Here is a 14,111-nt window from a genome sequence, read left to right as displayed (position 1 = left end):
TATAAGGGCTTCTAGAGACTACCTAGTTTAACCCTCATCTTTAGCTATAGCCTAGGGATGTAGGGTGACTTCAACTCTGGTCTTCTAATTCTCTATGTAGTTCTTTGGTTCTTTTAGCAAACATGAGAATTCATACTATGCATCAGATGTGGGTGTAATCTTGAACAAGATATCAAATTCACTGTTCAAGCAGCCAGTAGAGCCCAGGAGAGATATACAAATTACATGCCAAATTAACAAAAAGAATGGCAGTTGTAAAAATATCTATGGGAGGAACACCAAACCCTGTCCCCAGGTTACGGAGCAGCACAGTCTTACAAAATTATAATGCAAAACCACATTATTTAAAATTTTCTGGTAGTTACATTAAAAATGAAACCGATGCAATTTACTTTTATTGTATTTTCTTTAACCCATACTATCCAATATATTATCATTTCAACATATAATCAACTTATAAAAATTAGATGTCTTACATTCTTTTTTCCTGCTAAATTTTTGAAATTTGGTGTATATTTCACATATATAGCATATCTCAATTCAGAATTGCCACATTCCAAGTGTTCATTAACCACATCTAGTAAGTGACTAACATGTTGGACAGAGCCTGCTGGTAGAAAGTTTCTTGGAGGATGATTAAGCCAGAAGAATAAAGAGTTAGCTTGGAAAATAAATGGGCATGGGAGCATTGGAGACATATTCTGGGCTTGAAGAACTAATAAACTCAAACACTCAACAGATTACAGAAGGCAGCATCTTCCAGAAAATGCATGGGATTCTTTGTATCCTCTCTTGCAATACAGGGCAACCATTTTTAGGGACGGGAAAGCTAGGGGGAGAAGTGGGTTTGGGGGAATAAGATTGAGTTCAGTTTCAGACATGTTGATTTTGAGTTGTTTGGGGACAACCATGTGGAACTGTGAGCTTCAAGAACTATAGTTCAGAAACTTCTAGGTGAGTTGGACTGCAGCACAGAAGCATCAGGAAGGAGATGAAAGTGTAATCAGTGTTTTAAAGGATGGGTAGACAATGTCAGTTACCCTACAGGCTACACAGAGGAACAGACAAAACAAAGCTAATTATTGGAATTACCAAAAGTTTGTGGACACCAACTCAGCCTATATGTAACAGTCACACCCCATTATCTCCTATAAACAAAATATGGTTACTTGTTATGCTAGAGTGGCATTTTGGTATAGATGCAGACCTTTTATTAGAAGACTTACATTTTCATCACTCATGAAATCAAGGTCCATTTTGTGTGGCTTAGGGAAATTTCATTAATTTAGGCTGTTAAGATCATTTACAAAGTACATAATTTTTACTGAATAAGTTTTTACCCATGCCTAAAGTGGAATAAACTAAATTTAAACATCACACTTATTTTTCTTTTTTAATCCAAATTGTTAAAACATCCTATAAATTTATATATAAATTTCTAATATAGAATCTGAGCATGGGCAAAATTAAAAATTTCAGATTTTTACTGGGGGAAACAAGTGAAATTGTTATCTCCAAAATATTAATGTCAAATAAATTAATTTTAAATGGAAAAATACTAACTTCCCTGAATACATTTCTTCTGTTGTCTTAGCAACTACTAGAACTCATATGGGTGTACAGGGCACAATTACAAAATATGGACTTTTGGGGACTGGTAGAATGATAGTAAATGAATCAAATTGTGAAAATTAGAATATACAATGGATAAATATAATTAGAAAAGGATCTGAATTAGTCTCCTTTCTAGAGGCAATGACAGAAGGTATATATTTTTATCCCATTCTTTAAAAAGTGATGAATATAAGGGAGTAATTTTTAAAATAAAGAGAAAAGTTATTTTCTCACAAAATGCAATCACTGCTTCATTTTCCTACTGGGTCCTTGGAGTTCAGGTGAGACTATACAATATCAGATGAATGATTTGCTGGAGCTGGAGAAATACACAGCCCTTAAGCTGGCATGCTAATGACTGAGCCTCTGGGTTGTATATGCTAGGAAAGACAGGGAGTGTGCTCTTTATCTCTGCTATGGCTTGGAAGGAAAGATTCACCAAGGATTAGTAATGCTAATATCAAGTATTTTATGGCTGCAATTCATTGTGGAACCTCTTGTAAAATCCTGTCAAACAAAATGGCTGTAAGAGCCACTTTTGTTTTGCTGCCAAAAGAACCATTTGGTTTCTGCTAATTTAGTTACAGGTTTAATCAGATATTTGCTTATTGCTCTCAGAAATTTCACTGTCCTAAATATCATGGCTCCATTATTGCCCTAGAAAAACTCCAGAGTTCAGTTTGATTCAGCTCTGTTCATTGGACTCCAAGTTGACATGAATCCCTATGCTAGTGCTACATAGATGAGTAGGGAGGCTTAACACCTTATAAGAGAACTAGGGTCACTTACAGTATAAAGTTAATAAGAACCCCTCCAATGGTGGTGCAACCAAGTAGCCCTGGTGCACCCATCAATCTTTACTGGCCTGCTCTCTATCTACTTATCTACAGTTGATTGTAATATAAGGTGCAATAGAGATACTCTGAAGAAGGTACTTATTACTGTAGAACAAGAGTTGGCAAACTTTTTCTGTAAAGGTTGAGATGGTAAATATTTTAGACTTTGCAATCTATATGTGCTCTGTCACACTACACAACTCTGCCATTTTTGTGTGAAAGAAGTAATAGACAATACTTAAATGAATGGGCATGGTTATGTTCCAATAAAATCCCACTTATAATAATCAGGTAGCAGGCCAAGCTCATGGATTATAGTTTTCTGACCACTGGCTTGGGAATGCAGGGAGGAGACATCATTACTGAATGCTTGAGTCAAACCTTTGTGAGGGAAGAAGTATAAAAATTGGTTCTAACAGGATGCACAATGTTTCTGTTGGCATACCTATTTTCAATGAAGTTTGTTCTTAGTTGTTGTCAAATTGTTTTATGTATATTAGTATTCTGTCATCAACTTTTATATAGATTCCTTAAATATTGAGGCCAAGTGGTCATTTTCAGTTCTTAACAGGGTTTAGATGAATTCTAAGATATTAAGAATAGAATAGGGACTTCGGGAAATTTTCACTGAGCTTTTCATCTGCTTTTCTAAAGGTCCAAAGCCACTGATAAAGATTAATAAAGACTATTCTTTTTTAAAATATTTTTTAGTTGTTGATGGACCTTTATTTTATTTGCTTATTTATATGTGGTGCTAGGAATCGAACCCAGTGCCTCACACATATGAGGCAAGTGCTCTACTGCTGAGCTACAACTCCAGCCCCAAGACTAGTCTCATTTATCATTTTGGAGTTGTAGATACTAATAGAGCTTCTGAAAGAGGCATTTAACTCGGGATCCACTCATCTGGGAACTCCAAGCTGAAATCTCCAGCAGTCATGGTTCACATGCTGTTTCAAGAACATGTGAAGAAGTTGGATCCTGGTAGCAGCTATGGTGGCTCTCATGTTGGCTAGCTCTCCTTGCCATCTTCCTTTCACTTCTAGAAACATTAGCTTCTGGTGTGACTGTCTCCAATGGTGACATCAATGGTGTCCCAAGAAGAGAAGGGGCCCCTTTGATTCTAGACCATAATGGAAGCTCTATGTTAATGCTGAAAGGAAGTAAATTAGCACTCCAGTTAAAGGGTGGTCATGTTGGTTATGCATTAAAAACCTGAGATAACCATAAATATGAAGGGCCCTTAATATTCAGGAGACATACTTTGTTTTGTCTTGTTTTACCTGCTCAAATGAATTCTCATGGATTCTTTGACCTGAATCTCCCAAGATCAGTGCCAGGTAAGGAGTGGGCCTTAATATCCATCCTGACAAACCCTGTCAGGGCAGTTTCATAGGCCTCACAAATACCTGTCAACTGCCACCCATCTGGGAACCCCAAGCTGAAATCTCCAGCAGTCATGGTTCACAGGCTGTTTCAAGAACATGTGAAGAAGTTGGATCCTGGCAGCAGCTATGGTGGCTCTCATGTTGGCTAGCTCTCCTTGCTATCTTCCTTTCGCTTCTAGAAACATAGCTTCTGGTGTGACTGTCTCCATTGGTGTCATCAATGGTGTTCAGTGACATGAAGGTACACAAGTCGTTGATGCCAGAAGAAGTGAAGAAATGCAAAAAGGTGGTGCTCTTCTGCCTGAGTGAGAACAAGAAGAACATCATCCTGGAGGAGAGCAAGGAGATCCTGGTAGGTGATGTGAGTCAGACTGTAGATGAGCCCTATGCCACCTTTGTTATGATGCTTGCTGACGAGGACTGCTGCTATGACCTCTGCGACACAACCTACAAGACCAAGGAGAGCAGGAAGGAAGACCTGGTGTTTATATTCCGGGCCCATGAGTCTGCACCCCTTCAGAGCAAAACGCCAGTTCCAAGGATGCCATCAAGAAGAAGCTGACAGGGATCAAGCATGAATTATAAGAAAAATGCTACGAGGAGGTCAAAGATCACTTCACCCTGGCTGAAAAACTGGCAGACAGTGCCTTCATCTCTCTGGAGGGCAAACCTTTATGAACCTCCTCCAGCCCCCTACATGGAACATCTGGCAGTCCCAGACCTGCACTAGGGTGTTGCAGGCTGTCTCCTTTATTCCAGACTGGAGGGGCTGGGGGATCCCAGCAGGGGGAAGGCATTCCCTTTACCCCAGTTGCCAAACAGCCCTTCCATCCTTTGGAGTTTTCCCCTCCCTCCATCCCTGACTTCCCTGGCCTTCCCAAACTGCTTTTGATCTTCTGATTCCTCTTGGGTTGAAGCAGACCAAGCCCTCCCTAGGCACCAGGTTTGGGGTGGGGGCTATCTTTTTTTAAAGGACACTCCTACTCCCCACATCCCTATTCCTTGTCCCATCCTGCCAACTTTTATCCACAATACTGACTCTATGCTGATCTGCTTAGTTCTCTGTATAAATGGAATATTATGGAGATGATCCCTCCCTGTGCTAGCTGGTTCCCCTTCCTTTTCTCTTGGTCTTGACCATTCATGGAAGCAGGACCAGTAAGCAGGACCATTTGGACATTCAACTAAAAAACAACAACAACAAAAAGACAACAATAAAAAGGCTTGTTAATGGAGAGAAGAAAAAGAACATGTGAAGGCCTGTTACTCAGGGTGTGGTCCTTGGGCCATCAGCATCAACATTCCCTGGGAATTCATTAGTAACCCCAGTATCTTGATCCCTACCTTAGGCCTGTTTAATCAGAACCTGCATTTTTTTTTTGTAGTACTGGGGATTAAACCCAAGTCCTTGTACATACTAGGCAAATGTTCTACCTGAGCTACATCCCTAGCCCATTTATTTGTTTGTTTGTTTTAAGTTTTGAGACAGGGCCTTGGTAAATTGCCCAGCTTGGCCTTGAACTTGCTATCCTCCTGCCTCAGCATACGGAGTAGCTGGGATTACAGGTGTACAGCACTGCACACAGCTAGAACCTACATTTTTAATAATGCTTAGATGATTCCTGTGCAGACTAAATGGAGAAGCCCTGCTGTAAGGGGTGCTTTTCATTATAAAAGGCTTTTCAGCACTTTTCTAATAAATGTATCAGCTAGTTGCTAAAATCTCTTTCCTGGAAACATTCACAGCTGCAGATATAGTATTATTGTCAGTTGGAGGAGGAGATTTTTAGAACTTGTCTAATAAAAACTTAGCATGTCACACATGGTTACAATATAGCTCATTCCCTTTACCAAGTAAGTCTGTACACTGTGTAAATAAATGTGTTCCTTGCTGTGGAAATAATTACTCCATGATGTAGAAATATTGAGAGCTTATTGCCTTCCTAGTGTTTTCAGCTCATTTTGTCTCTATGACAGATCTTGGAAAAATACATGATGGTGTTTTGTCCTGATTTACAAAAGGATTATGTTTGGTCATAAAAGGTAACACAGCATACTTGTGGCTCTTACTTGAGCTAAGGCAAGGGAATTCTGAATTTTTATTTGTTCAGCGATAATATGCCCATATTTGGAGCAGATGTAATGCAAAATATGAATAAACTCCAAATGGAAGCTGGGGAAGATGGATGAAAACAACGAAAACCTAATATTATTACTAACGGCACCATTTATCTTCTTTTAGTTTTTATTATGATTGCCATATACATACAATTGTTATCAAACTTGTTATGGAAATGTCAGGCCACAATGGGAAATTGTGAAAATTATATTTTTAATGTGGGCCTTCTCTTTCACCTCCAGAGTCTGAGATGGAGGCCAGCTCTTCCAGATTTTTCTAAAGACACAGGCCATAATTCAGTCTTCCTTATATGGAGCAAGGAGACATAATGCTTACATTTTTAGTGCATTCTCAGCATCACTTGATCCCTCAATTTTTATTTAGACTGTTTGTTCTTTGAGGACAAAAGTTTGTCATCTCTGTTTATCTGTCATAGTTCTACCCATTAAATGTTGCTCAAGGATGGCTGGGTGTGTGGCACACACCTATAGTCCCAGTGGCTCTGTAGGCTGAAGCAGGACAATCATGGGTTTGAAACCAGCCTCAACAACTTAGCAAGGCCCTAAGCAGCTCAGCAAAACCCTGTCTCAAAATAAACTATAAAAAGAGTTGGGGATGTGGCTCAATGGTTAAGCACTCCTGGGTTCCATCCGTGGTATAAAAAAAAAAATGTTGCTCAACATAAGGATTTTCAAATGAACAAAATAAACATAAATAAAAGGAAGGTGATATTGGATGGAAAGCATCTGCAAATTGGCTTCAATCATGATAGGAAAATTCCTATATAATCCTTAGAATATATTTTCTCACTATGATCTTCACAGTTGTTTAAAGATGACAGGGGGAATGTTGGGGGAGGAGGGAGAGGAAAGAAGAAGAGGAGGAGGAGGAAGCTCTGAATGATAGATATCTATTTTCCAGTGTATATATTTGTATCCCTTATGAAGCTTTTTGTACTCTCTATTCTTATACATTTTTTATGATCTTGGAAATGTGCATATATTAAGAAATCTAGTGAAATAATACATTTCCTTTGATATCTAGACTGGGAGTATTAAAAATCATTTTAATTTCTGCACTTAGTATCAAGTATACATTTGTTCCTTTATAGTAATAGTTCTGGAAAATTACGAGATGCCATGGAACTGCATGATGAATTCAGGGTTATAATAAGAAGAGGCAACAGTCATGTAAATGTGGAAATGAAGGTGTGAATCTCTGTATTAAGCAATTCTAAATGAAAAGCCACTAGAAATCTTCCTAGAATTAGATAAAAAATAAAGCACACTAGGTTTATATGTTTTGTTTACATTGTATATAACCTGTTACAATATCACATAGATACTCTAATTCTAGGGAAGTGAAACAGATGACACATTTAACACCAGTGCATACAGGCATAACTAAGTATGCTGTAACTCTCTACCACACTTTGTTAAGAATATCAGCAGGTTTACTATAAACACCTGTGCTTAAGGGATTATAATTCAGCAGTAAAAATAAAAGAGTTTCCAGCAGACACAGAGATAGCAAACCAAACTCAGGCGTGTTTGGGGTAAAAAGTAGGCACATTTAAGATAGGAAAATCAAGTCTTCGGTAATTAGATAAAACCCAAGTAAGGCTAAAACAATGATGAACATTATTTGGCATCATACCTCTTGATAGTAAAGCCACTTTATAACATGATATTTGAAAGCATATATTAGTTTCTGGTCCCATTTGTTTCTCTCCCAGCTGCAAAAATTCTTGATTTGAATTTTGGAAAGCAGCCACTACAATGGGTTTTTCCATTATGGTTTGGAACTGAGTATGTTCCATATTTGAGATACCATTCATCCAAATAATGCCCTATTTGTAAGAGAAGATCAATGGTTCAGAGATTTAAAACTTGCTATAAATATTCAGGTGTGGGATGAGCTAAACTACAATGTACTATCTTTGGATCAAATGCTGTGGTAAATAGGAATCTTATTCATTTTCCGTGAGTGGTAATTGTTACCTCAGTGAAAAAATTGTATTGCAGAATTTGTGTATCTGGGTCTCTTCCAATCCTATTAAAGAGTATTTCCTTTGAAAAAGAGACCTGTTTAAATGATGAAGGTGGCATTTTGGAATTTGAAGGGACTTCAAAAATCATGTAGTCTAATGCCTTCATGGGTAAATGAGGAACAGAAATATAATTACTTTCCCAAGGCGACACTATAAATCAGAGTTCAGAAAACTATGGCTTGAAAGCCAAATATAGATGTTTTTGTAAATAAAGTTTTATTGGAAAGAGCCATGTTTGTTAGTTTACATGTTGTTTGCAGCCACTTTTGATTCAATGGTAGGTTTGAGTATTTGCAACAGAGACATTATAGCCTGTAAATCTGAAAATATTTATTCTCTGGCTCTTTACAGAAAAAGTCTGCTGAACTCCACTATAAATGGTGTACTTAGAACTCAGCCTCTAACTCCTAAGCCAGTGTTTTTTCATCTATTTCTATTTTGTTCACAAAAGTATATACATAGTTATATCAGTTCCTTCCCCTCTCTCTCCACTTCCTTCTTTTTTAACAATTCCTCCCTTTTTATTCCTGTATGTACCTAATCAAAGATAATTTATAAGTCACATTTTGATTCTCTTACTCAGAAAAAAAGCTTAATGGAATAGGAGATAACTATTAAATAAATGCACTTTTAACTTAGGATTATGAAAGTCATTAAGCAAGGCCAAGAAGATTGAGTGAACTGCAGTCCAGATAAGCAAATACTTTATATTGTAATCTACAAAAAATTAAAAATTATCAAAACATGAGCACATTCCCAAGAATAGTGAAAATGTAATTTTCACATAGATAGCTACATGGGAAAATGTTTTAATTTTTATATACATGTTCATTGAAAAGCCAATTAGTTTTGAGTATGCTTGGTGAGTAGCAATATTAGGTTATAAGTCATCTATAGAGAAGTGAAATGTGAAGATGAATGCTATCTCTTAAATTGATGAGTGGTTGCAAAAGTGATTTAAAAACACATTTGAAAATTAGATTAGGCCATTTGGCATATTCAAGCAATGTTGTGTTTCATTAATTCTACAATCACTATCAAGTTCTATGACATGATGTATTTGGTGGATCCTGAGAGCATATTCTAGCTTCATATTACAGCTAAAAGCAAAAGACTAGGCCCCCAATGAAGGGGGGGGGGAGTATTTAATGATTGGTATGGGTTAAGAAGTGGTCTGTGTGGGAATAATTTGAGAAATGCAAGGCAGATTTTCCTGTCTCCCAATGCCTGCTCTGTGAAATTCCCAGAGCAGGAGTTTAAATAAAGCTCAGGGTTCAGGAAACAACCCAGAACCAGGACAAGTTCCAGGTTGGGTAAATCATGATCCCTGCCTTCCTCAACAATGTTATAAGTTCCATGAAGGAAAGTAACTTGTCTGCCTCTCATATCTCTAGTACTGCACAATAACTCGCACAAAAGTCCTCAATAAAATGTTTTCAGTGAATGAATGAGTGTAGTGTTATGAGGACACTAGGTGTTTGGAAGAGAGAAAAAAGAGCTCTCAGACTGCAATATAGCCCATAAAAATGGGGATGCTATATCACATACAGGACTGACCACAGAGCCTTGAAAACAGGGGTCATTGTTCAATGAATCCTTGCTGATTGACAAGAAAGGCCTATCTAGGTAGAGAAATATTTGGCCCTTATAGTGCCTACGTTTCTACTCTGAATCTTGACTTAATCAAAATAAGTCAGTCTTCTCTCTGGTCATCAGTAAAATCAAACTGTCATTTTGAGAGATTCATTCGCCACCTCAGATCTTTTCTGAAAGAAAGAAGAATAACAGTCATTAATATGGTATTATGTAAAAATGTGGATGTGTAACCGATGTGATTCTGCAACTTGTATTTGGGGTAAAAAATGGGAGTTCATAACCCACTTGAATCAAATGTATGGAAGATGATATGTCATGAGCTTTGTAATGTTTTGAACAACCAATAAAAAAAAGAAGAATAAAAAGGATAGGTTAGTGTCTGGCATTCATTAACAAATGTGAACATCCCATTCTGGATGTGCCTTGGGCTCCTGGCATATTGAAACATTGGTGAGAAGCTTTCTAACCAGGATAGAATGTTCTTTGATGTTAAAACCCATGTTCTGGTGCCTGCTTTGTGCTGTTGCTGTTCTTTCTTGTCTGTCCCACTTCCTTCCTCTATCCACCAGAACGTGGGGGTCCTCTCTGTTATCCACTGACACATTTCTTCATCATAAATTCTAGGAACATTTTGTCCTGCTTTCTGATTGTTAAATAATTATTAGCTCATATTCCCATCTTGATCTCTGCCTTCTGATCATTCCAAGCAGGAACCTTTGAACCTTTTCTGCCATATCCCTACTACCCACAATTACCATGGTATTTGCATATAAAGTTCTCACGTCTTGTGTGTCAGCTCAGTTAACAAACAGTAGCTGTTAGACAACTACCATCAATAGACACTGCTTGAATTATAGGAGTCATATTTGAATAGATTTTATGACAGTTTACAAATATTGGTCATTATTGCTGAGATTTGCAGGGAAGAACTATATCATCTTTCTAAAGTTTAAAGCTTATGATGATACCACCAGTTATGGGTGATGAGTCCTGCTCCCTCACATTTTGAAGTATAACATTAGAGAAGCACACTGAGGCAAGCATATAAAGCAAGATTTATTTAAAAAGGGGTAACATAGATTTCTCCCAGGAGGGAGAAGGGGGCCATAGCTGGTATCCCAAGAAGTGAGGGTGTTCTGCCTTTTTATATGTCCTAGGCTTCCTTTGTTCTCCTGCTCTCTTCCCCTTATCTCTCTCTTTCCTGTGTACTTGACTAGGCCTAGGAGATGCTCAGTGGGATGGCCAAAAGGTGAGAAGCAGATGGACAGGGGAAAGGCAGAATGAAGCAGTCCATGACACATTAACAACTTTATAACTCCCTATAGGGAGGGGCAATTCCTTGGAGAGGTTACCTTAGCAACAGGTTGGTGCAGGGGTAGGTTATCTTGATAGAGTGGAGAAGGGCTCAGAAGGTATATCAATCCCTCAGGGGGCAGTCCCCAACTTCCTGGACTCACTCACATTGGACTTTTTGATCTGACCTGACTTGATTACCTATCTATACTGACTTCCTGTCTAATTCTGGCTTCAGTGACAGCTTTGCATCTTGAAAACACAGTTGAATAATGAGACAGGACAAGTAAATGCAAAACATAAAGCCTAATGGATACTGAATCAAACAAAGATTTTTTAAAGGACACTATTAGGATAATTGGAGAGATCTGAATGTGGACTATACATTAGATAATGTTATTATATCAACATTAAATACACTCAATGTGATATTGTTTTGTGGTTTTAAAGGAGAATGTCTTTTTATGAGATTGATGCTGCAGAATTTGAGGGCAACATGTCATGGTATCTATGACTTAATATCAAATGTTTCAAGTAAAGATTTATAATCACAAACAGAGATAGGGAATGAGGGGAGAAAGATAAATGTTGCGACATATTAACAATTGATAAACCTAGGTGTTCGGAAGAGTCTGCATTATAGCCCTTAGGCAAGGAGATGTATAGGATGTCAATGTTTTTTATCCTCTGAACTATTGATATTTAGGGCAGGGTGATTCTTTGTGTTGAGGCTGATCTGTACATTGTGGGATATTTAGTAGCATCCCTAGTCTCTACTCACTGCAGGCCATTCCTCCCTGGTAGTAGTGACAGCCAAGAACATCTGCAGATGTCAAAAGATCACTGGGGGGCAGAATTGCCCCTGCAGAGAACCATTGGTGTGGGTAAATAGTACAGTGATGTTTGTTAGACTCATATTTCAACTTTTCTATATGATTAAAATTTCTCCAAATAAAAAGCGTAAACAGGCCAGGTATGGTAGTGTGTTCCTATAATCCCAGCAACTCGGAAAGCTGAGGCAGGAGGATTACAAGGTCAAGGCCTGCCTCAGTGACTTAGTGAGACTCTATCTCAAAAATAATTTTTAAATAGCTGAGATGTAGCTTAATATTAAAGAACCTATGGATTCAGTCTCCAGCCTAGTACTTCCAGGGAAAAAAATGAAAAAGGGTAAACAAGGAATCATGGTCAGGACAATAAGCTTATCTTCAGGGAAGAGTCACATCCTACTTAAGGTAGAGAAATGAAAGCAACTTTACATCAAGGAAACTAATGAAGGCTTAAAAGTCTAACATCATTTAGGTTTAGACTTACACACTGATTTTGTTTTGGAACCTTCAAATTTCTATTTCATCTTAACAAAAACTCCTAGGATGATGAGGCAGCAAGTACCTGTTGAGCACAGTGCTGGCTTTGAAAACCTGGACCTGCCTGTTTATTGTCACATGACTCCTTTTGAAGGATGCCCCCAAATGAGAGCTATTCATTCATTCACTTGTTCAAATGGTACTGTTATTAAACAGTCTGCAGGTACTAAATGCTGTACTCAACATTGATGTAAACAGTAGTAGTTGTATTTCAAAGTACAGACTTGGTGGTCATTGTCAAACTCAAAGGAGAGGGTTGGAAACCTAGGAGTCATGAGAGTTCCCATGTCTGTCTGTACATTTTCACCATGCAGAGACATATATCCACCCAATCATTTGTTAACAGCAAGTAATGTTCTAGGGATATGTTGTAATTCCAGGTATTTAGGTTACCCTTCCAAAAACAATGACAAAAAAATTATTTCTGTGCAATTTTGTGTTCCTTGGTTAAACCAAACTTAACAGGACAATTTATGTGTCAGCTTAATATATCAGGCATATAAAGATAAGACTTGTTCTTGTCCTTAATGAAATACCAATTGGCTGGAGGATATAATAGATAAGAGAGCATGCTACTTCAATGTGGTAAGGCTAATGAGAAGAGTTCAAGTTGCAATGAATATATTCAGAAATAAATGTTTATTAAGAATTGACTAAGTGCATCAAATGGGGATGTTTCTCTTAATGCTATGACGTCTCCAGAAGCTTATAATCTTGAAAAACTTGAATACACACAGTTATTAGAAATTATACAAAGTAGATGTTTCCAGAAAGGTGCATACAATAGTTGCCCATGACTATAAGAAAGCAAGGTACTAATTGTGGGGTATTTGGAAGCTACTTTATGCAGGTGATAGTTTTTGACAAGAGTGTAGGAAGATGGGTCAATTTTGAAGTGATGGAGAAGTATGGGGAATTGGTGTGGATGAGGAGAATGTTTTAGCCAAAGGAAATAATGTGAACTGAGGGATGGAGTTAGGAACATAGAAAATGTGTGTCCAGAGAATGATGTCAGGTGAGATTGTTTTAAAGCAGCAGAATATTGTTATATAAAATTAGAACAATACTAATCTAGAAAAGAAGGTCTCGGTGATTGTGTTTATTTTCTGCATCAGGGGTTTTGGTGTTCTATGTTTTGTTTTGTTCAGTGATACATGTCAAGCACCTAGAACAGCATGTGGCACAAACTAGACAATGTTTGTTACATGTGTGCAAATAATAACAATAGCAACCAAATTTGATCACCCAATTTTGGGGGTCCTTACAACAATCCAACAAGGTGGTTAGTATTGTCCCTAATACTCAGAGAAGAAAACTGATGTTTTGATGAGAAAAGAGAACCTACATAAATTTATATGGATGTTAATTAGTAGAGCCAATGTTCAAATGCAGTACTATCTGAATCAAGATTTCATGGTTTGGCCTTATTTCTTCTCCCTGATTCATCCCTTGCTTTTGCACAAATAGTAGAAAACTGGGCATCTCTCTATTTCTCCTCCTCCCTCCTCCTCCTCCCTCCTCCTCCTCCCTCCTCCTCCTCCCTCCTCCTCCTCCCTCCTCCTCCTCCTCCTCCTCCTCCTCCTCCCCCTCCTCCCCCTCCTCCCCCTTCCTCCTTCTCCTCTTCCTCTTTCCACTTTCCCCTCCCCTTCCCCTTCCCCTTCCCCTTCCCCTTCTCCTCCTTCTCCTTGTAGTTGGAACTGAATCCAGGCCTTTGCACATTCTAGCCAAGTCTTCTTACTACTGAGCTATATCCCAAGCCCCTATATCTTCCTTTTAAAAATATAATTAGCATATCTTCAGAATCTTTCCATATCATTACATAAAGAAATCCCTTTCTTATTTTACAGC

General features: G+C 38.0%; 1 pseudogene; it reads left to right on the top strand.

Annotated features, from left to right (window-relative positions):
* Nucleotides 1–4,027: 4,027 nt before the first annotated feature.
* Nucleotides 4,028–4,516, top strand: LOC113187394 (cofilin-1 pseudogene; annotated as a pseudogene).
* The last annotated feature ends 9,595 nt before the right edge of the window (nt 4,517–14,111 follow it).

Source organism: Urocitellus parryii, chromosome X, assembly GCF_045843805.1.
Source record: "Urocitellus parryii isolate mUroPar1 chromosome X, mUroPar1.hap1, whole genome shotgun sequence".
Classification (NCBI taxonomy): domain Eukaryota; kingdom Metazoa; phylum Chordata; class Mammalia; order Rodentia; family Sciuridae; genus Urocitellus; species Urocitellus parryii.
Note: the sequence above shows the minus strand (reverse complement) of the source record. Positions and strands in the feature narration are given on the sequence as shown.